The sequence below is a fragment of the Macaca thibetana genome, chromosome 8, assembly GCF_024542745.1.
Source record: "Macaca thibetana thibetana isolate TM-01 chromosome 8, ASM2454274v1, whole genome shotgun sequence".
Taxonomy (NCBI): Eukaryota; Metazoa; Chordata; class Mammalia; order Primates; family Cercopithecidae; genus Macaca; species Macaca thibetana.
In genome coordinates this window covers 44,655,602-44,680,250 of record NC_065585.1, presented here as the reverse complement: position 1 = coordinate 44,680,250, position 24,649 = coordinate 44,655,602, and the positions used below count along the sequence as shown (strand labels likewise).

Sequence of the window (24,649 nt, the reverse complement as noted above, 5' to 3'; positions counted from 1 at the left end):
GAGATCAAGACCATCTTGGCCAAGATGGTGAAACCCCATCTCTACTAAAAATACAAAATTTGCTGGGCGTGGTGGCACGCACCTGTAATCCCAGCTACTCAGGAGGCTGAGACAGGAGAATTGCTTGAACCAGGGAGTCGGAGGTTGTGGTGAGCCGAGATCGCACCACCGCACTCCAGCCTGGCGACAGAGTGAGACTCCGTCTCAACAACAACAAAAAACCTGCACACGAATGTTCATGGTAGCTTTATTCATCCTTGCCAAAACCTGGAAGCAACCAAGATGTGCTTCAATAGGTGAACGGGTAAACTGTGGTACATTCATACAATGCAATATTATTTGGTGATTAAAAAAAAGAAATGAGTTAAAATCTTGAATTTCTTTTTTTTTCTAATGAGCTATGAAGCCACAGAAAGACTTTAAATACATATTGTTAAGTGAAAGAAGCCCACCTGCAAAGCTACAGCTATACATGACTGTATGATATTCTAGAAAAAGCAAAACTATAGAAACAGTGAAAACATCAGTGATTGCCAGGGGTTAAGAGGGAAGGATGAAAAGGTAGAGGACAGAGGATTTTAAGGCCGGTGAAACAATTCCATATCATACCAGAATGGTGGATATGTGAGCTGGGGTTCAGAAAACAGTACCCCCAAATGAACGCCTCAGAAGCAAAAGTTTCCCCTGCCTTCCCATCCCTGACCTCATTCTCCCCCGAGGTCAGCCATAGAAATCAGAAGTCCTTTTTCCCAAGGTGGGTCATAGAAACTTTCAAACCCCTTTTCCCCAAAGCCAGTCATAAAACCTAAAAATGTTACTCTAACTTCCACCCCCCGACCACCCTTCCGTGTGCAAATGTGTCATAAGGAAGTCATCTGACCCGCCTTGTTTGGTGGTAGGTCATGAGACCCCCATTCCAGAGAGGGCTCTGCCCCGTACCCAGCAGGAAGCAGTGCTGCCCAGAGAGGCCACGAGGAATCTAGACAGGGCTTGTGGGGGGCCCTACTCCCTCTATGGGGGTTAGATCATTCCCTTTTTTGTCCAATCACATTTCTACATATTTTATTGTGCCTAAGCATAGAAGTGGGCAGTGTCCCCTGCATCTCTGGGTCTTCATTCCGAAGGCTCCCCTGTCATGTAAAACTATGACCAAATAGATGTGTGTGCCTTTTCTCCTATTCGTCTGCCTTTTGTCAGTTAATTTTCAGTGAAACTTCAAAGGGTGAAGGGGAAGTTTTCCTTGGCCCCTACATACGTCATTACAAGCCCATAGAGTGTACAATACCAAGAGTGAACCTTAGTGCAAGCCAGGGACATTAGTCAGTAATAATGTTCCATGCTGACGCACAAATGAAAGTTATTTTATTTGTGTGAATAGGAGAGCTGACATGGTCTGTATTGATGCCTCCTGGGCAGGGAGGTGGTGGGCACGGCCCAAGAATTCTGACCTGCCAGCAGCCAGGCAGGTCTGCGTCCTGGAGCTTGACCAATTCAGCTACCCAAGTTCTGGCCATGGGTCTGCAGCCCCCTGGCCTTTGCCTGCATAAGCAGGAGGTGAATGAGAGAGAAGCAGGACTCACACAGGAGGCAGGAGGAAGCCACCGGGAAGCTCACTGGCTCCAGGGGCAACAGATCTGGGATGGGGTCCCAGTTCTCTCCTTCCTCATCCTTGAAATGGGCAACAATAGTACTTACTTCATTAGAGGTTCTTGGAGCACAGTCCCTGGCACACTGAAAAAGTTTAATAAATGTTACCAATTCATTGTTCTTAATATATAATGTCTTCCTCATGGGTTTTTGGGAAGGGATAAATCATAGGTGAGAAAATATATACAAAAACCTGACCGAGGGAAAACCTAGCTTACACGCAAGAAGCAGCAGCCTGGTGAGCACACTGCTATGTTGTATTGTGCACAGTCATGACATAGCCAAGGACTGATATAGGCTCTCCCGTAACCCATGTATGGATTCCTGTTAGGCTGTGTTCACGAAGGTTGCGATTCTAATTTTTTAAAATCTGTGGATAAAACAGCTACCAGAAAATCCCGTTTAGTTTTGCATGCTGTTCTTTGGCTTTGGTGGGCAGCAATCATGTCAGTTGCATTTCCCAAGCTAGAGCTCTGAGGCTGAGTCATCCCCCTCCCTGGCTGGCTTCCATGCTGTCTGCAGTGGGAGCATCTTTTATGAGATGACTGGAGGGGACTTCATAGCTGTGCCGCCTGGGCTGCTGGTACTGCTGGGACTGCAGGAGAGGGATGGTTGCTATTAATCCTCATAACAGGAGGGCCCAGTGGGCTGTCACAGCCCAGGCGGGGAATCACAGGCCTCCCTGGGTGACCAGCTGTCCTGGCTGCTACCAGATTCGGACTCCAGCCGGCTTTCCCTGGGGGCAGAGATGATCTTGATCTCTGGGCAGCTAGGCTTGGTTTCCTTGATATTTGTGGCTCTGCATTGTTGGGGCACAGGATGCAGAGCTGGGGATAGCTGAGCTTAAACTCCTGCTGCTATGGAGGGCTGCCTCCTTGCCCTGAAAGCCCTGGGAGCCCATTTAAAAACACAGGTCCAAGGAGTGATAACATGAGGGGCAGCACCTCTGGCCCCTGATAGGGAAACCTGTCCAGCGGTACGTGCACAAGCAACATCTCCAGGCATTCCTTCCAGACAAGGCAAGAGGCCCCCAGGTGAGATATGTTAGCTACACCCTGGTTTGGTCTGTACTGCAAATATGTACCCAGTGATGGGGCCATTAGATATTTGGCTCCTATGTTGCTGTGATGAAATGTACAAAGAATATTCATGGGGAAAACAGCTCCCATCCATGGGCAGCAAGGAATGTTGTCCAAGATTTACTTGGACAGGTAAGACTAAGGTCTCATCCCATCCCCAGCAGTTCTGTGACTTTTTACTGAACATAGGGAGGCAAGAAGGGAAATAAGCCTTAGTTAGCCTTGGGGAGAACCAAGCCAGGTCTGTTTAGGGTCACCACCCTCACTGAACTGCCCTCCACTGGAGGCTGTGCTAGGAACTGCAGGACATGAGCTCAACATCAAAATAGTAAAAATAGTGGCAAATGTTTAGGAGTGTTCGCAACATATTAGGTGCCACAGCAACCTCTGCAGGAGAGGTGAGCAGGGCTAATATTTAGCAGGTGCACCCTTGTACTGGCTGCCTGCCATTTAATAGGTTAGTGCCTCAGCTGGTTATTGAATATTTTCACCATCGGCCTTGGGTCCTAGGATTGGTTCCCATTTTACTGATTAGGAAATCGAGGTTAAGAGAGGGTAGCCGACTTGCCTGAGATCACACAGTCTCGTGTGTGGCAGAGCCTTGGATTCCAAGCCAGGCTGTCTGATCCCAGATCTTCACAGCTGGCCTGCACCTCCACGGCACCCCGGACTTCCCCCTGGAGCACTGGCCAGTGAAACAAACATGCCCTGGAGAAATGCCTGAGTGAGTGTGCTGTCTTCCTTGCACAGAGACGGGCCTCTTGCAACCCCTACTTTCCTACTGTGGCTGGGGTGAGGTGGCGGGTAGAAGGGCATGGGTTGTAGCTCACTGTCTTCTTCAGGAGTCCCACAGTGGGTAGGAGCACCAGCTCTTCAACAAGGGAAGACCACTAGGCTTCAGGAGGGAGAGGGAGTTTTTCTGGGAAGGAGAGGACCAAGAGAAATGAGGCACAAGCGAGATCGGCCCTAAGGCTTGTCCTGAAAAAAGAACATCATCTTCTTCTAAGGTCCTGAGGGTGGGATTTATCTGACACATTCTTCCACATGCTTATTGCAAGATGAGCATTGTGTTAAGTGCTTTGCATGCATTATCTCATTTAAACCAAAAGCAACCCGGTGTGACTGAGTGACTATATGATGTCCATGTTACAGATGAGGAAAGGGAGGCTGAGAGAACTTCAAGGACACACCACTTGTGAGTGGCAGAGCTAGGGTGCAAACCAGACCTGACTGCTGTTAAAGCTTGTGATGTCTGTCGTCATTCTTCTATACTGTCCCCTCATAGGAAGTTCAAAAACAGAGAGGGTGGGATTTGGTGTTTGGCTTTTGTTTAAATTTATGTTTTTATAGATATATTTCCTTGGCACATGCTATGAACCAGGAGCATCCATTTGTTATTTAACTGATTTATTAAGCCTTTTTAGGGGCCAGCCCAGGTTCTGGGCACACACTGGGGAAGGAGAGCTGCTGCGGTCCCTAACTCATGCCTCTTGCGGCAGTGAGTGGGTGGGAAGAAGGAGGAGGGGAGGAGGTGGTGAGAAGTCTGCTTCATATTATTCAGAGTTTCCTGTGAGCCAGGCACTGCGCTTGGTGCTAAGTGATTATATCATTTAGCCCTCCCAATAGACTCTCAGGTAGACACTCTTATTTCCACTTTTTTCCATTTATAGATGGGGAAATTAAGACTTAAGAAACTTAGGTAATCTACCCGAAGTCTTATAGCCAATACATGGTAAAGCTGAGATTTGAACTCAAGTATCTGACTCCAAAGCCTGAGTTTTTTCACTTTCTCTCTCTTGCGCTCTTTTTTTTTTTTTTTTTTTTTGAGACAGGGTCTCACTCTGTCACCCAGGCTGGAGTGCAGTGGTGTGGTCATAACTCACTGTAACCTCAAACTCCTGGGCTCAAGTGATCCTCCTTCCTCAGCCTCATGAGTATCTGGGACTACAGGTACACACTACTATGCCTGGATAATTTTGTAATTTTTTGTAGACAGGGTCTTACTGTGTTGCCCAGGCTGGTCTGGAACTCCTAGGCTCAAATGATCCTCCTGCCTTAGCCTCCCAAATTGCTGGGATTACAGGTGTGAGCCACTGTGCCCGGCCAAAGCCCGTGCTTTGATTTGCTACCTAATCTTCCTCCCTTTTGTGTGTAATGTTAACCCCAAACCTGCAGGGTAGCCATTATCAGCCTCATTTAACTGACAGGGAAGCCCAGTCTCAGTGGGGAGGCTGCGTGCCCAAGGTCTTGCTGGGTAGAATGGGATTCTGGGCTCAGGCATTCCAGGGCCAAGTCCAGGGTGTGCCTGTTACTCTGCAATCCCTCTCTGTGACAAGAGTCTCGCCGGGAACTCGGGGGTAAGGGCTCCCCCAAGCCTCGTGGCTGGACCCCATTCCAAGCGTTAGTGTAACAGAGGTTGTGTGCGGGAGTCTGTTGTGCTCCTGGTGTGTGGCTGGGATTTTCAGAGGTGTCTTGAAGCGCTCTAGGAAGACAGCAGGGGGGCCATGGCCGCAGGAGTGAGTGCAAGGGTGGGGAATACAGGGAGTCCCTTGACCAGAGGAGACTTCGGAGGCACTTGTGCTGTTCGCCTGAACTCCCCGTCCGTGGCCTACCCTGTGATTGTCATCATTTCTATGTGAGAAAAAAGCGGCTACTGATTCACAGTGAAAGGAAACGGACTAGGTTCTGAAACTTCCTGTTTGTCTGGTATCTGCAAAGATATCTGTGTTATGCAAATACCCTGACTCCCCAAAACTGCAGGTGTGTACAAACACACACACACACACACACACACACACACACGTCCCCTCTGCTTGGCCCCATGCGGTGGGTCTCCTCTGTACCCAGTAAACTGAAACATGACTCTACTAACATAGTAGCCAGGACATTGGGGACTCTGCTGTCGGAATCCCTGATCATAGGGGCAGCAGCCTTGGCCTTTGGCTCAAAGAACTTCACAGATGCCCCTTGTAGGCAAGTCCTGGCTCCGGCTCCGGGCCCACTGCAGAGCCTGGGAGTGAGGCAGGCAGAGAGGCGAGGGGGGCTTGCCCAGGCCCAGGAACTCCATTTTCTCTCAGCTGCCTTCCTCCCTTTCCAGGCTTCCTGACCGTGCTGAACGCAGCTCCCAAGCAGGGGGAGAGTCCAGATAATGACAGATGTTGATTGTTTCCTATTGGTTCACTGTGTCCTTTTGGCAGGCCTTTCTTTCTTTCAAAATATATTCAGGTTTGAGCCCAGCACTGCAGCTTGCTGATTGGGTCTATGTTTCCATAGAGCAGTGTGACTTGGGGCACAGGCCTGAGACCCAGCCTGCCTGCGGGCTGCTAGCTGGCAGCTACCCCTGCACTGGGAAGCTTTTTAAACAGCTGAATGTAAGCTTCAGCGTTAATAGGTGAAAGTGAAAATGACATGTGACTTCTAGACAGTTCTCATAGATTCAAAATAATTGTTCTCTGTAATGAGTAAAATAACACTCTTGCAACAGCTGAATGCTTTTCCCACATTCTGAGTTGCCTGAATTAGGGGAAATGGGTATAAATGGCTGCAAAAGGCAGTTTTGTCAGCTGGACACCTTTTTACAATTCTATTTCATCCTTTAGTCTCTTCCTGCCCCACCCTAAGACCCTCACCTGGAAAGTGGGAGGATGGCTTGGAAGGCGATGAAGCTGAGGTTGCAGGAAAAGGAGCGATCGCCTGGCTCAGAGCTGGGCCCTAAAAGTCTAGGCCAGCGCCTGCCTCTTGTGAAAGGGAGCGGAAGGAGCAGGGGCTGAGACGGGTCAAACTGGGTGGAAAGCTGGGCTCTGCTGTTTAGAAGCTGTATGATCTTGAGCAACTTGCTTAACCCTTGCTAAGCCTCAGTTTCCCTTCCTGCAGAAAGGGATTACCGTGGGGACGAAAGGGGATCCAGAACCGGGAGCGGAGGATGGGGTGGGTAAGTGGAAGGTGTCATGGCCACCCTTTCCGAGGGCGCCTCAGTCACTGCAGCCGGTCACATGGTGCCTGAAACTCGTTTTTCGGAGTTGTGCTGGTTTGTGGAATGAAAAGGGAAGCCAGGCTTCCTTCTTACTAGCTCTGACTGCCTTGTTTTAAGGATCCTTCACCTTCCCTAAGGATGGGATAAAGCCTTCCTGTAGAGCAGACCGATCCTCTTTATCCCTACAGTTCTCCCAATGTGGCCATGGCCTTAGGGGCTGTTTTGACTCTTACATTTATATATCACTCCTACTTTCCCAGCCAGCAGGATAGAAAACCTGAGAAGGGAATTCTGCCATATAAACATTTCTTACAGACAGTGCAGACAGGTTGTTTCTCTTTTACCAAGGAAGCTTAGGGCAGTTCTGGTTGCAGGAATGTTAAGCACTGATAAAGAAGAGAAGATAAAACCTTCACCCTCCAGGGCCTGGCATTTCCCCATTCCTGAGCCCTGGCTTCCCTGTCTGAGATAGAGACTGTCAGTCACCTACCAATTCCCAATTTCTCTTTCTGCTTTACCAAAAGTACTTGATTTGGGATGGGGGTGGGGGTGGCAGGCAGCAATACATCCAAGTAAAAGACTATACTTCCCAAATCTCTTGAAACTAGGGACAGCCAATGAGGTATAAATGAAAATTATTGGGGCTGGGGTCCTAAAAGCTTCTCTTTTTTTTGAGACAGAGTCTCACTTTGTCATCCAGGCTGGAGTGCAGCGGCAGCATCACGGCTGTAAAATCAAAAGTGTCAAAGACAGGTCTCAATCAATTTAGAAAGCTTATTTGCTAAGGGCACACCCTTAACCTCAGGTGATCCTGACAGCATGTACCCAAGGTGGTTGGTGCCCAACTTGGTTTTATACATTTTAGGGAGCTTAAGGCATCAATCAACATGTATAAGATGTACATTGGTTTGGTCTGGAAAGGTGGGACAACTGAAAACTGGGACTTCCAAGTCTTAGGTGGATTCGAAGATTTTCTGATTGGCAATTGGTTGAAAGAGTTATTATCCATAGAAAAGAATGTCGGGGTTATGATGAGGGGTTTTGAAGGGAGGAGGGTAGAATGAGGCATGTCTGACTCCCCCTTCCCATCATGGCCTGAACTAGTTTTTCAGGTTAACTTTGGAATGCCCTTGACTAAGAGGAAGGGTCCATTCAGATGGTTGAGGGGACTTAGAATTTTATTTTTGGCTTACGTGGCTCAGTGCAGCCTTCACCTCCTGGGCTCAAGTGATCCTCCCATCTCAGCCTCTTGAGTAGTTGTGACCACAGGTGCGTGCCACCATGCCTGGCTTTTTTTTTTTTTTTTTGTAGATATGGGGTCTTGCCATGTTGCCCAGGCTGGTTTTGAATTCCTAGGCTCAAGTTATGCTCCTGTTACAGGAAAGGGGTCCTGATCCAGATCCCGAGGGTTTTAGCTGGCTTCTTTACAGCAGCCTGTTTTATCAGCAAGGTCTTTGTGACCTGCATCTTGTGCTGACCTCCTATCTCATCCCATGACTTAGAATGCCTAACCTTCTGGGAATGCTGCCTAATGGGTCTCAGCCTTATTTTACCCAGCCCCTACTCAAGATGGAGTCCCTCTGGTTCAAATGCCTCTGACACTCCCACCTCAGCCTCCCAAAGTGTTGGGGTTACAGGCTGGAGCCACTGCACCGGGCCTTAAAAGCTTCTTAAAGGGATCTAAGAAATGCGCTGTTCACTCTCCCCATCCTCTTTCTTAACCGTAAAACACTAATGTAATGGCTGGAATTCTAGCAACCATACTGGGCCATGAGGCAACCTTGAAAAAGGAAGCCACAAACTAAAACATTGACTCTCAACCTTTAATGCTGAGAAAAGAAAAGGTATCCCCTGACATCCGGGAAATGGCCTGACACTTTGAGCTAGGGCTTAATATTATTAAAAGCTTGCCTGGCTATTTTCACAAACACTGTTGTCAGTTGCCACTCTGCAACTATGATGAAGAGGTCAAAAGAGACCCCTTCAGAACCTTGTCTAAGCACAAACAAAAGACCCCAGAAAATACTAAACACACGCCCTCCTGGCTCATTAAGTGACAAGGGCCTCCTTATCAACTACAACTATAGGCTTGATCTTGTCTGCTGTCCTTAAAGATAAGATTTACTAACATACCCAGCCACAGAATTGTCCCACTTCCAGACAGCAGACAATGCAGAGCAAGCCCTCCCCTCCTAGACCCTCCCCAAATTCACCTAACCAAAGCCCAAAGCCTATAAGTCCTTTCGAACACCTTTTTACTGAAATGGTTCCCCCATGGTGTCTTCCTTGTTGCAACCAGTAATAAGGCCAACTTGTTCAACTACCAGTTCGCAAATAAATCACTTGGGGATTTGTTAAAAGGCAGACCATGGTTCAGTAGGTCTGGAGTAGAGTTCATTCTGTGTTTCTAACAAGCACCCAGTGAGGTACTTGCTGCTGGACCATGGTCCCACTTTTGGTAGCAAGAGAGTTAAGGGTGGTGGATTAGAATGCTGGACATACTTAACCTTGACCATGGGACCACTGTATGCATCCTGTTCTGTTTCCCAGGGGAAAATGCCTATATTTCATGTAAGCCACCGCTATATACGTTTGCTATTAGCAACTTAACCAATACATTGTCCTTGTCCTTAGAAAAACGTGTGGTTACAGGCAGGTGTGTGCAGGCCTAGACCAGGCTTGGGGATTTATTGACAAAATGTGGTGCCTTTGAGGTGAAACCACAAGTAATCAGAGAAGCCGAGTCACTCCACTTAGCGGACTGGTGGAAAATTCTCAAATGGTCCAAAGCTGGCCCCATGTTGGGCTGAGGACTAGAAACCTCAGAGGCTCCACCGGCCCATCCAATTGCAGGTGTCTGGGCCTGGTCCCACCTCGCCTTCCCACTCCATTGCTCACTATTCCACACCCAAGGGCACCATGATGTTTTGTATCTCCTTGCTTTGCCTTTGCTCTTCCCTTTGCCAGGGATGCCCTTCCCACCTTCCTCCATGTGGCTAACCCTCCCTCAGCTCTGCTTCCAGGGTGTCTCCCCAGGTCCCCAAGGGCTGGCTAGGTGCCTCTTCTTTGCTCCCAGGGCATGCTGTGCCTTTCTCTGCCCCAGCTATTTCCCAGTTGTGTAGCAGTTATTTGTTTTGTGGTCATCTTCTCATTGGTCGTCAGCTCTTAGAGGGCAGGGATCACGTTTTGGGTTATTCATCACCGCATCCCTGGCATAGTCCACAACACTCGAGAACTATGAAACTGCACCAAAGGCTCCAGCTCCCCTACAGCCTGCCCTTAACCTTGACCCATTTGAAGGGTGATTATGAGACAATAGTGAAAGAAACGCTTTTCTAATGTTTTCCCCATTTAGGTTATGTGAAGTTGGCAGTTCCCAAGGGCTTTAGGCATGAAGCTGTGGGTCATACCCTTTGGAAACTTGGTCCCCAAGAGAAATGTATGCTTCTGAAAACCACAGGTGCATGAATCAGTGTTTAGTAAATGACTACTAAACTGAAATCAGGACTTATCTATATCTTGGCTTCTCAAACTTGAATATGCTTATCATCTAGATAGCAAAAGCATTCCTACACATTGAGGCCTGCCAGTGTGGGTGCCACCCAGGAGCCACTCGCAAAGGTTCATCGGAAACCACCCTGGACCGACTGAGGCAGAATCTCTGGAGGCGGGACCCAGGCCTCAGAATAAAAACTCCAGGTGACGGAACAGCTCCCACCTAACAGGTGTGTTGACATTGTTGTAGGTGACTGACGTAGTTTCCCATCTCACAACTCTACCTCCACTAAGAAAAGTCATGGAAAATTGAGACGTTGGGCTGAGTGTGGCTCATCCCTGTAATCATTAGTGCTTTGGGAGGCTGAGGTGGGAGGATTGCTTGAGGCCAGGAATTTGAAGTCAGCCTGAGCAACATAGTGTCTCTTCAAAAAACTAAGTTTATTCTTTCCTCTTTTTTAGTTTTTATTTTTATTTTACACAGCTCACCGCGGCCTTGACCTCCCATGCTCAAGCAATCCTCCTATCTCAACTTCTCAAGTATCTGGGAGCACAGGCATGCACCACCACACCTGGCTAATTTTTTTCTTCTTTGTTTTAAAGAGGCAGAGTGTCACCATGTTGCCCAGGCCCTGTTGACCAGGGGAAAAAAAAAGTTTGTTTGTTTGTTTTTTTAAGAAAAAGAAAGAAAAGAGACTGAGAAACCACAGAAAGAAAGAAGTGCTGATGACAATGCCTGCTTGCTGATGGTTCTGATGATCATAGCAGCGTACATTTTGTATGCGTGGAGCCTGTGGCTATATAAACATGTAGGGAAATATTTGTAAGGAAATAAGCAATTAATAAAATAAGCTAAAATCACAGTTGCTGGACTATGACTGATTTTTCCCCTTTCTGTCATTTAAAATTAAATATTTGTATGACTTGTATAATAGAAAAATACATGTATTCAATCTTAAAAAGATATTCTTGTTTTACACTTTACGGGACAAAAGAAGTTGTGGGTTGGGACGGTTCAGTCTCCTTGTGACAACTCAAAAACGGAGACCTTAAGCCTTTCTCAACCAATGTTGGAGGACAGACAGGCATGTGAGGTGACAATGCCATTAGGGTATTTTTTGGAAAAATTTTAGTGCAAGACACAAAAGCCAAATTCAAACTGACCTGAGCCAAAATAAGTAGGAAAGAGAGAAGTGGGGACGGGGGGAAGAAAGAAAAAGAAAAGGAAAGAAAAAGGGAGAAATGTCAAAAGGCAAAATTACAACAAATTTAGTTAAATGATTGAATTAGTTTTTATTTGTAATTCATGAATTGAGGCAACATCTCCTCTAAAACTTTAGGAAAAGTGTTCTGATGAGCTGAACAGAGAAGCTTGGCTTTTTAGGCAGAAAAGGGTGAAGAAAGCAGACACAGGGAACAAAATGCAGATTGGTAAGCTCAGGTTACTTCAGGTTACTTTCCTTAGGAAGATTAAAGTAGAGGGGACTTCCTTATCCTGCTGGTTACAACTGGCCTGTGTGGGGATTTGCATATTATCTCTCTCTGTCTTGAGTTCTGGGAAGGTCTGATGGCTTAGTTTCAGTTTGGTGATATTGAATTTAGCATGAGTGACTCCATCTTGGTTTGGTCCACTGAGGCCTCCTGCAGGAGTTCAGCCCAAATCAGTGACCTCCTATAAATTTCATTCAATAGAAAAGGAAGGAAGGAAGGAAGGAAGGAAGGAAGGAAGGAAGGAAGGAAGGAAGGAAGGAAGGAAGGAAGAAAGGGAGGGAGGGAGGGAAGGAAGGAGGGAGGGAGGAAGGGAAGAAGGAAGGAAAGAAAGAAAGTTGCTTATAAATTGCTTATAACTAAAAAGACCAGCTGGACCCAGGAGCTCTGAGGTTGCTTTCAGGCCTCTGTCCATCTCTTAATTTTCCATCCTCAGACAGGCTCTGCCCTGCATTACAGTCTAGCAGTGTTGGCCAAAGGTGACTGGCTGGCCCAGCTTGGGCTATATGTCCTTCGCTGTGGCCAGAGAGATGTACCTCTGTGATGGCCAGGCTTGGGTCACATACTCCCTCCCCTACCAGAATCACATGAAAAGAGGGAAGAAGAGCCGCTTTCCCCCAAAGGAAAACTGAAGTGCTATTGTCAGAGGGGTTGCTGGGCAGACCAAAAAGATGACAATATCTACTCCAGTCGCTCGGGTTGTTGGTGCTTGGCAGATTTGCCCCTACGTCACTTTTCAGATGTGGATAAGACTGAGAGTGACCACAGGCTTCCGAGAGGAAAGCTGCCATCAGGCGTGTGAGGGGAGGGGGAATTCTTACTCACCAAGGTTAACACTGTGCACACTGTTCTCCGAGGAAGTGGGAATTTCCACATGGTGAGTTCCTTTCCCTGTACAATGAATTACTATCTTGATGAGAAACCCGTGGGCAGCTGGTTGAGAAAAGTATTCTCTGAATGAGAGGGAATTTACCACCTTCCTTTCAATGGTGACAGGTTTTTCTGGTGTCACCGCAGGGTGTGGATTGATTCATATACAAATATACACATCTATATAGATGCCATTCTGCTAGCCTCTGCAAAATACATGCCTGGAGACCATTTCTGCTGCCCAGGAGATGTCACCTTTGTCACCACCACTCTCTCTTCACCACTTCCACACCCTGCAAGGGCCAGGTGTGTGGGTGGGGAGCTCCCAAGCTGGAGGCCAGATTAGAGGTCTCTGTGTGGTGGGGATGGGGACGGTGGGGTGGGAATGGGGTGGTAAGCCACTGGTAGTGGTCCAAGTTCCATCCAGGATCTGTCCTAGGCCTCTCCCCGGGCTGTCACTTCCACCATTGAATTTCTAACCTGGGTCTCTAACGTTATGAATATCTCATTCCTGCATCCTGGGGTGCTCAGACCTGTCTCTCCTGAGCCCCCAGCTGGGCTTGTGGCTGTGACCATTGTCCTCAGAGTTCCATCCTCCCAACAAAGGGACAGAAGAAACACAGGACCCATTTTTCTGGATTCTGAGTTGGAGCCAAGAAATTCGATCTGCTGCTTCCTTTCCGTTGAATTATCCCCCACGGACCCTTAGCCCCTCCAGTCTCCTCCAGAGGCCTGTAGCTGTCCCAGCTCCCCATTATGGATACCTGGCTCTTTCCTACCCAGAGGAAAACGCAGGCCCTTCCCCAGCCCTGCACTGAACTCCTGTGAGTGGCTGAGGAGATGAGGAGGTGTGAAGAGTGAGTGCTGGGGAGAGAGGCGACCCCTGCCACCAGGTACCAAGGACTTCTGCCAGATCACCAGAACTGACACCTGGTTCCACCAGCCAGCTGTGAAGTGTCTGCCCTGACATTAACAGCAGACCTCCTACAGGGCCTAAGGAAACGGAATTGTGGGTAAAAGAAAATTTTTATTTATTTTATTTTTATAAATTTTTGGGAAGACAGTTTTGCCATGTTGCCAAGGCTGGGCTTGATCTCCTGACCTTAAGTGATCCTCCCGCCTTGGCCTCCTGTGCTGAGATTACAGGTGTGAACCACCATGCCTGGCCAAGAAGTGCATTTGTAAAAGACATGAGGAAAGGCCTGGTGGAAAGCTAACAGTGAAAAAAATTTTCAACACTTGCTGTAGAAACTAAAGAAACTCACAATAATTTGCTCTCTATTGGATCATTTCCATCAACACACAAATAAATACCTCTTATTTTTTCCATCTTTAAAAAATGCCTTCATTATAAGTGATTCAACAAATAAATAAATGAGAAGGGAAAAATCTTCTCTATAGAGGAATTCCAAACAGCATATGTAGATACTCTCCCCTCCAGGAAGCCGAGCTTAAATCCACTCTCTTTGAGAGTGGACTGGATTTAGTGACTCACTTCCAAAGAGTAGAGTATGGAAAGGGAAAAAGTAACTTTAGAGGCAAGAAACCCAGCACATACCTTGTTAACCAAATGATGGTTAACATCACCACTGATAAGTCATGTTACTATCATGCACCTGCTGATACGATCTCATGAGAAGGGCACTTCCCAACTGTGGTATTCTTCAAATCTATTGAGTAATAAGAAAACATGAGATAAACCCAAATTGAGGAACATTCTCCAGAATACATGACCAGTATTCTTCAAAGCCCTTAAGGTCATGATAAACAAGGGAAGACTAAGAAATGATCACAGATAGGGATGACTGAGACATGATGACAAAATGCAGAGTGGTATCCTGGAACAGAAAAAAGACATCAGTGAGAAAATTGAAAAAAATCTGATCAGAGTTTATAGTTGGGCTATTAGTATTATACCAATGTGAATTTCTCAGTTTTGACAAATATACATAAGGGAAAGCTAGGTGAAGGGCATACGGGAACTCTCTACCCTGTACTGTCTTTTCACCTTTTCTATGAATCTAAAGCTATTCCAAAGATAAGTCTATTAAAAAACAAACAACAAAAACTTCCTCTAAAATTTAAAGACGGACAATATCAGGTATTGATAAACCTGTGGAGTAACTGGAGCTCATACCTTGCTGGCGAGAATGTGAAATTATATAGTCATTTTGGAAAACAGTTTGGTAGTTCTTATAAAATTAAAGATACATCACTAAATGACCCAACAATTCTACTCCTTGATATCTACCCAGTAGAAAGGAAATGGATGTCCACACAAAGACTTGTATACAAATATTCATCCCATTTTTCATCATAATGGGCAAAAACTAGAAACAACTCAAATGTCCATCAACAAGTAATGGGTAATCAAATTGTGGTATATGTATACAATGAAATATAACTCAACAGGAAAACTACTCATAGTTAAGCAACATGGATATTTCTCAAATATATGCTGAGCAAAAAAAGCCAGACACAGGAGCGCATCCTATATGATTCAGTTTATACGACATTTTAGAAAATGCAAAACTAATCTCAGAGGCAGAAAGCAGGTCTGTGGCTGCCTGGAGCTGGGGATTGGGGAGGTGATGATGGGAGACATTGACAAAAGGGGCACAAGGAGCCTTTTGGGATGATGTTAGTGATATATATCTTGATGTGGTGGTTACATGGATGCACACATTTGTCAAAAATCATTAAATTGTATACTTCAAATTTATTGCATGTAAATTATGCCTTAATAAGGTTGATTTTCTGAAAAGCTTTGTTTGATCCCACTTACCCTGCCAGCTCCCCTTTTGCAAGACTCCTGAAAGAGCTGTTGATACTCACTGTCTCCACTTCTACCCCATACATTCTTTCTGAAGCCCACCCCAGCCAGCCTTCTATTCTCATTGTGCCGTGGAAACCATTTTCATCAAGGCGGCAGTGACCTCCATGTTGCTAAATCCAGTGGTTAGTTCCCATTTCCCATTCACATTTTATTTGACCTGTCAGGAGCATTCCATACTGTTGACTCCTTTTTCTTCCTTTGGCTTCCAAGACACAGTAGTCTGTCGGTTTTCCGCCTACCTCTGATTACTCCTCTTCTATCTTCTGTGCTGATTCTCCTTACCTCTCCAGAATTCCTTCATGTTGGCTGCCTCAGGATTCCCCTTTCTGTGCTCCCTCCTCAGATGATTTCACCAAGTCCCAGGGCTATAAATTCCACCTATATGCTGAGAATTTCCAATACGATTGAGAAATTCTATCTCTAGCCAGGCCCTTCTCCTAAATTTTGACTCATAATTCCAATGGCCTACTTGGCATTTCTCTTTGGATGTTGAATAGACATCTCCAACCCAACATGTCCCAAACAGAACTGATCTTCTCCCTTAAACCTGTCCCTGCTGTAGCCTTTCCTGGGCTGGCATCTTGCAGTTTGCTCAAATTAAAAATCTAGGAGTCATCCTTGACTACCGTTTCTCATGCCCCACTAGCTTTACCTTCAAAATACATACACAATCCATTGATCCTTCAGCATCTTCACTGCTACTACACTCAAAATCACATAGCAATTCTTCATTTCTCCCAAAATTAAAGCCAGTGCCCTGGCAATGGCCTGCAAGGTCCTAAGTGATCTGCTCTCTCCTTCCTGATACCTTACCTCTGTGATTTCAGCTCCCAACACTCTCGTCCTTGCCCAGTCTTCTCCAGACATTCAGGTCTTTTTGTAGTTTCTCGATCATGTCGGGTGTGCTCCTGCCCACCTGACAGCCTCTGCTCTAGCTGTTCTCTCTGTTTGGAATACGCTCCTGACCATCTTGCTCACTTCCTTCAACCCTGTGCATTCAAACTTCTCAAATCTCACCTTCTCCCTGAGGCCAGCTCTGATCACAGAATTTAATGTAACCTGCCCTACTCCCAGCACTTCTTATTTCCTTACCTTGCTTTATTTTTCCTTTGTTTTCACAACACTCACTACTTTACAGTACATTATTCAATCTGCTTATTTATTTTGTTTACTTTTCATTGTCTATCTACTCAAGGGCAGGCAACTGTTTTGTTCACGGCTGTATCCCAAGTCCTAGAGCAGAGCCTGGTCCGTAGTAGCTGCCCAGTAGGTACTTGTTGAATGAAGTAATAAAGTTTCACCAGCAGGAGCACCCTTCCTACCTCTGGCCTATCAGCCCAGGTCTGAGCAGACTGAGATGATAGAGAAAAGGTGGATCTGGAGGGATCCTGCCCTGTCCCAGGACTGGGAGAATTGAGAGAGGCTCTGGACTCTTCCTGCATTGTCTTTGGTTGTGCCTCGTGACCTCAGACAGACCTGGGCCTCTGGTTCGCTAGGTTGCAGCTGTGTGTTCAGAGCCACTGCCCACTGCTTGGCGTCATAGTTCTCAGGGACCTTCCAGGAATACTCAGACGACATATGTCTATGACTGCACTGTCCACTGTAGCAGCCACTGGCCATGTGGCTACTGAGTACTTATTTGGCCAGTCCCAACTGAGATGTGTTGAAAGGGTAAAATTTCAAAGATTTAGTACAAAAAGGAATGTAAAATATCTCATTAATAATTTTAAATATTGATTACATGTCAATACTATTTTGGGTATATTGGGTTAAATAAAATACATGATTAAAATTAAGTTCACTTCTTTCTTTCTTCTTTCTTATTTTCTTTCTTTCTTTTTTCTTTCTCTCTCTCTTTCTTTTCTTTCTTTCCTTCTTTCTTTCTTTTTTTTTTCTTTCTTTTCTTTCTTTCTTTCTTTCTTTCTTTTTTTGATACAGGGTCTCACTCTGTCACCCAGGCCAGAGTGTGGTGGTGGGATTGTGGCTCACTGAAGCCTCGACCTCCTGGGCTTAAGCAATCCTCCCACTTCAACCTCCGAGTAGCTGGGACCACAGGTGTATGCCAACACACCTGGCCAAATTTTTGATATTTTGTAGAGATTGAGGGGGCGGGGAGGTTTCAATATGTTGCCCAGGCTGGTCTCGAATTCCTAGGCTCAAACATTTCTCCCTCCTAGGCCTCCCAAAGTGCTGGGATTACAGACATGAGTCACCATGCCCAGCCGCTTGTATCTTATTACTCTTTTAATGTGACTACTAGAAAATTTAAAATGATATCAGTGGCTTGCATTATATTTCTACAGAATGGTTCTGGTGTATGAGGAAAAACAACTCACATCTAGAAATCAAATCCCAAGACCCTGAAAATCCACATTTCCTAAACCCAAACTGATGGCTCCTTTACTTCAAATAATACTGAGATACAGTGAAATTCCATTAAGATAAAAGCCACTTCAGAACATGACTAACTCAGTTAATGAGGCTTTCTTTAAAAGCTTTGGCTTTGTATCCTTATATCATTTTGTGATGCTTTGCCTGAGGAAGCCCTCACAAAACATTCAGAGTCTCCTCCATTTGTTCCTCAGACATTTATTGAACTCCTACAGTATGCCAGGAGCTGGGTGAGGAGTTGGGGATTCAATGAGCCTGGCTCCAGCCTCCCTTCCCTAAGCTTCCCTCCTAACATGGCACACGTGGTGGGTCGCCCACTGAAGCTCACACGGGCAGCCATGGAACTGGGGGCTGGGTGCCTGATCATACCTGGGCCAGTGTCAGTACAGGCCTGGAAGAGGAGCAAAGCTTGGGCCCTGAGCTCAGCCTGTGGACAGGCTGCTGGTGGCTGGCAGGGTATTCTAGAGGAAAGACTTGCAGGTTGAAGAGGTCTGCAGTATGCCACAGGACCATGTGGAGTATTTTGAGCTGGACATTTGAAAATCAACAGCTGCAGGAAGAGGCTCTTCCTGAACTCCCCTTATCTTCCTAAATGCAAAGCCTCCCCAAAGAATTCAACTATAATAAATCCCTTTCCCAGGAATTTCACAAGAAGAGAAGATTGACTCTTATCACTGAAGATAAGTCAACACAAGGTAACACCTGGATAAGAAATTGCCTGAACAGATATTGTCACAAAACTATCCCCGCAGTCCATGGAGACAATACATACTTCCCGTGGAGTGACCTAAGAATCTATTTATTTTTCCTAAGTTGTTTGGTCACGTAGAAGTTCCCCTCTGCATCTGCCCACTCCCTATTAAGATGGCATATGAGCCCCAGATTCTAACCTCCTCAGCTTTTGTGTGTGTGTGAACTCTCATGTACATACAAATTTGAACAATAGTATGTTTTCTTTTTTTCTTTTTTTTTTTGGAGGCAGGGTCTCACTGTCACCCAGGCTAAAGTGCGGTGGCATGATCAGGGCTCACTGCAGCCTTGAATTCCTGGGCTTAAGTGATCCTCCTGCCTCAGCCTCCAGAGTCACTGCGATTACAGGCATGAGCCACACCATGCCTGGCTTTTTCTTTTGCTAATCTGTCTTTTGTCATTTTAATGTACAGGCCCCTAAACACTGAATGTAAGAGCATAGAAGAAAAGTTTTCCTCCCCAGCAATGGTCAGGCACTGACACTGCACATGCTGCTCAGAGATCTGTGTGCTTTGTAGGCGAAGGGAGGGAGGCTTTGTGTTCTGAGGACTAAACGCAAGGGACCCATTGACTCTGGGAACTGTTTTGGGGATGGCTATAAGAGGCTGTGGGAGAGTTTCAGGAAAGATGAGTCTGAGAGCCTGGGGAATGCCGTGGAGCTGCAACTTCCTGGAGGCCAGGCCCAGGGGAGAAGGGTGCCCTAACAAAGCTAGGAGTCACAGGGGAGCAGGGAAGACAGAGAGGAGCTCAGTGGCCAACAGGACGTGGCACCAGGAAGACAAGTAATGAAAGGAGGGGTGGTCTAGAGAGACTTTCTCCTGTCTTCCAAGATTTTGTTATTTTGCCATATTGTTTTTATGGGATTAAAAAAATAAAGTGGGAGAATCCAGGGAGCAACATCTCTAGAAAAGTTGCCCCCTGGATCTAAGCTTTCTGGCCCTGGTCTTTCCCAGCAGGGACGATTCCTTCCTGACTTAGGGCTGAAGATCTGGACTGGGAATTATACGCTAAGTTTCTCATGAAAAGAGCAATAACATTGACCCTCTGTTTCTGCCTCTTTCTCACCGTGCCAAGTGTAAAGAAAAAAGAAAAGAGTAAGAAAGGCAAAAAGGATTCACTAGAGATTGCAAGGCTAGAGAGCGAATAAGAAATGAAAACAACAAAATGTTATTTTAAATTTGCTTTAACAGCAACTCAGAGATGCAGGTCAACCATTTACGAGAGGGAAGTGCCCGATACTTGAGGGATGGACTCTGGGCAGGAGACAATTTAGGATGAGAACCAGGGAAAACACATCCCCTGCCAACTTGCCACTGGGTCATGGAGTGTCTCCTTGGGGAAGGGGATTGCTTGAGATCTTGCCAGAACCATGCACACGTCTATCTGCTGGCAGAAGCGGGCTGCCAGTGGCGATGGGTGGGAGTGAAGGGGCTCAGCCTTGGGGGTGGGAAGTCTTTTCTTCCACCCAAATCCATTGTCTGAGTGTGAAAGTGCTTTCCTCCGCTGCAAGCTGTATTTATGGCTTCTCGGAATTTTCCGAATGAAGTAACTTTTTTCCCCAGACCGTTTTCTTCACAACTGAAATTGGATCCACACAGTCCATGGAGACAAACAAAACAGCATGACATCACCCGCCTGGGGGTTGTCATTTCAGACACCACGGCAGCCTTTTGTTCAAGATCAAATGGATGTGATTTGCCTTGCGGAGGTGGCATCCTGCCCGGGCGGAGGAAGGGATAGTTCCTGGAGCTCCGTCTTGAGGATCTGGGAGGCCAGAAAGACAGCAGGTGCCCGGGATGCCTGCAGGGCAGGACTGGAGAGGAGGGGACAGGTGGTAGCAGGTCGCTCTGCCTCCTAACTGCAGAGCTTTGTGATGATGCTCCATGACACAAGTCGTGACGGAGACAGCCCCACCCATCAGGGACGCTGACGTCTGTGTCCCTTCTTTCTTGCCTTCTGAGGCTCAGGAGCCCAGGACACTGACCTGGAGGTTAGACGGCCTGGACTCAGCTTCTGTCTTGCCTTGCAAAGCGTCCAAGCCTCAGTGTCCTTCTCTGTAAATGTGGGGAAGGTTTTAAAAAAAAAAAAATCCCAGTTCTGTTATTGCAGAGATGTGCCAGGACCAGATACAATCATAAATATATAGAACCAGAAAGCATGGGCTTGCTTCTCCCCTGCCCATCTCAGTTCTCAACGCTCACAGGAAGGGTCCTGCCCCTCCACAACTGTCCCTGGCTTCCGATAGGGAAGGCTGGGAAGATTGGCAGGGACTGTGTTCAATGTCCTCTTGAGCTAATAATTAAGGTATTATTTAATGGAAGCTCAAAGAAGAGCTGAAGCCATCTGGGAACCCAATTACCCAGTGCCTGCAGACCTAACCAATTACACAGGAATAGAGGTTGGCCTGTCTTTCAGCAAATAAATGCTTCCAAATGCAGCACAAGGCAGAGCTCTAGATTGTGCTTGGCCTAGAGGAAGTAATCATATAATTACATTGATTATTGAGAGCTGCTGTGCACCAACACCAGCGCTGAGCGGCTTACACATTGCAGCTGATCCCCTGGTTAGCGTTACTATTCACATGTAACAGATGATGAGCTGAGTCAGGAAGGAATATACCCATTGAACAGATGGTGCACCTGAGGCTAGGGGAGCGGGGGTAGGTAACCTGCCCAAGGCCACTCCATCATAATATAGGCTGGGGATCCAAACCCAGGTCTGTCTGATTGCAAGACCCCTGTGTTCACCACCACATTCTTCTGCCTCGCAGTCACCAAAGAGTGAGTATCTGTGACAAGGAGTGCCTTGTTTATTTTCTTATGCATCTGGTAAATGGTGAGGTTATCACCAAGTTTTGTGTGTGTGTGTGTGTGTGTGTGTGTGTGTGTCCTGTGGGGTGCTGGCTGAGGGTAGGCATGGCATCTCATCTTTTCACATCTATTCTTGTAACTCAGAAGCACTGTGTTTCCCGTTACTACTTATTTTATCCAAATTAAATGACAAAAAACATCATATACATGTACCTATTTTAAAAGGTTGACATTGAAATAAGTTGACTGTCTGTATTTACTCCATGGCTGGGAATGTTATTTGAACAGTTGTAAACCGATAAACCAAAGTTAGGCTGTTGGCTGAGTCATTAGGATTCCGTTAAAGACAATGAAGAATTTCAGCTGGGCATGGTGGCTCACGCCTATAATCTCAGCACTTTGGGAGGTCAATGCGGGTGGATCACTTGAGGTCAGGAGTTCGAGACCATCCTGGCCAACAATGGTGAAACCCCATCTTTACTAAAAATACAAAAATTAGCTGGGTGGGCTGGTGCATGCCTATAACCCCAGCTACTCAGGAGGCTGAGTCAGAAGAATCACTTGAACCCAGAAGGCGGAGGCTGCAGTGAGCTGAGACTACGCCTCTGCACTTCAGCCTGGGTTACAGAGTAAGATTCTATCTTAAACAAACAAAAAGACAATAAAGAATTTCAATCAGTAGGAGAAAGGGGGTAAGGAGGCTCTGCCACATAACTCTGGAATTGGAATAACTTCTTTATAGTGAGAATGAATGAGCCTGTTTATTTAACAGAAACTGCATTCTGAGCAAGGTCAGGTGTTTGGTCTGTAGAACAGCATCATCTCGAGGGTGGGGAGCTCCAGGACCCTGGTATTTATAGCATTCTCTGAGCCAGGTGCAGGGAGCAAGGCGGCTGCTTACCTTCAAGCCTCTCTTCCACCTGCAGCTCAAGGTTAGGGCAGGGCAGGCCTTGAAAAGGTGTAGAATTTGTCAAGGAGAAACAGGATAGAGCTCTCTCCACTGGGGACTGGGACTGGCACTTCCCAGAATGAGAATTCCAGAATGATGACCAGACAATAGCTGAAGGTGTTCATTGAGGATGTAGTGCATTCCTGTTTCTTGTGACCAACACATACTTTTTGAAGATTATAAGAAGTTGAGTGGATTTCTGAGCTCAGCCATTAGAACTCTTTTGTAATTAGGCAAGATGATGTCACCACAGTTCTAGGGTCTTATAGTGTCAAAAATCGTGAGAGAACAGTTTCATGCTTCCTAAACAGAAAAAAAAATCTCAACCAGAAAGAAAATATAAGCTTCCATAATTCTCACTGACGCTTAGCTCTGACAGCAGTTCTATTAGAGGAATACCTTTTGAATTTTGCAATGGTGACTACCAATATTTGGATTTTTGCTCATGGAACTCAATCAAAATCATCCTCTTGAGTGTCACAGGATGTGCATTGGGCATTGGAAAATTTCATGATTGGTTAAAAAGTATACTCTTCCCTGTTCAATGTAAACCTGAGATTGGCCAGTTCGGGGGTTAGAAGCCTGGGCATTTTCCTTCTCCCATCACTAGAAAGGTCTCTGGGCTCTATTGAGGCTTTCTTGAGAAGAGACTGCTAGAGTTCCCGAGAGGATGCCTGGAAGGTTCCATGGGCTCTTATAAGGCCATTGCTATGAAAAACCATGAACAGGATTTGTAACTGATAATGTGGTTATTAATACTTCTTTAGCATATCAGAAATATTGAGATAGTATGTAGATGAGTTGACCATAAGAAGTTGGAGTTTAGTCAATAAAACACACATAACAGACATCGAGTCCCTACAGAGTACCAGGTCCTTTCAGATGTGGGTCTTCCTTCAAAGAAGCACCATGGATGGCATAATAGTTGAGCACAAAATCACTGGAGTGAGTTAGGCAGAATCTGGTTTCAAAACTGACTCTACCCCCTGACTTTAGGATACGTACTTAACTTCTGAAGCCTCACTTTCTTTATGGGGATAATAACTATAAATGCTGGTAAGGCCTAGTACACATGCAGCACTTAAAAAACATAATTATTATTTTTATTAATCATGATAGGTCTGTGAGGTTGCTATTATTTGTTTTAAACATGAAAACAGATTCAGAAAATGTATTTGACCAAGGTCAGTTCATATTAAGTCAGGATTTGTTGGCTCCAAGTCTACGTGTGTTCTTGTATAACCACAGCCTCCACTGTCTGATCCAAAATTGGAACTTACCTAAAATAACAAATAAATGTGGATTGTTCAATAAGGTGAAATATAGAACTGTTAGCTGGTTAAATATGCCTACCTTTACCCTAAATCAGGGGATCTACAAAGAGAATTACCCGAACTAAAGTTCTAGTGTAAGAATGCAAAAGCACTTTTGGGGTTAGGGTAACATTTAAGGATCTCTAAATTTTCTTTTCTCCTAAACTTGAATCACAATCTAAAAGAACAGACTGTGCTGGTGGAATTGTACTAACTAGGACTATCCAAAGTAAGTTACAGATTTTTGCCAGCTTTCTGTGCCAGTGACCTAGAAACTACTTCAAAATCTATTTTTATTTCTTATGGGCTGAAATTTCGGTGAAACGGTCCAGACAACTGTGACCCGGAGTCTTCAAATTTAGAAATTAATCCCCAAAGAAAAGGAGCAACTTTTATTGTGGCAGAGAATAATCTCATAGCCCAATCATAGGGAGAAATAACTAACTCTTCAATGCCACATTTCCTATTTGCAATTTATGATATAAAGATGCAAGAGAATTAGGCTAGCAATTATTCTTGAACCTCCAAAAAGTAATTTGGCCTAGGGACACATAAAAACACAAAAGCATTCTGTAAAGCTGATGTTGCATACCATAAAATTGTAAATGTACATAAAGGGATACTGTGAAAAAGAAGAAAACCATTGAAATTTGCCAAGATGTATCTATCCATAAAATAATATACGCAAACATTAATTTGTAATGATTCCAGCAAATATTTATCTATTTTTTTAATTTAGAAGATTTACTATTGTGCATTTTAAGTAGAAATTTCCCTAGGTCAGAGCTTATGTTTAAATTGATTCTTAAACTAATTCAGACATGAAAAAATAATCCAAATTAAAAACAACAAAACAATAATAAATCTCTATGGAAAAAAGGGAGGAGAATCTATTCAATATCCTGAAAAAAGTGATTCCTAAGCAGAAACAATGATACTTTTATCCTAAGTGTTTTTCCTCTTCCTCTTCCTTTTTTTTTTTGAGACAGAGTCTCACTCTGTCGCCCAGGCTGGAGTGCAGTGCTGCAATCTCGGCTCACTGCAAGCT

The 24,649-nt window shown here is 45.5% G+C and overlaps 1 long non-coding RNA gene across 1 annotated transcript; it reads left to right on the top strand.

Moving 5' to 3' along the window:
• The first annotated feature begins 3,208 nt into the window (after positions 1–3,208).
• Positions 3,209–11,050, top strand: LOC126960915 (uncharacterized). Its single transcript, XR_007728145.1, has 3 exons — positions 3,209–3,450; positions 10,254–10,424; positions 10,679–11,050. It is a non-coding gene; the product is annotated as an uncharacterized LOC126960915 (long non-coding RNA).
• Positions 11,051–24,649: the final 13,599 nt, after the last annotated feature.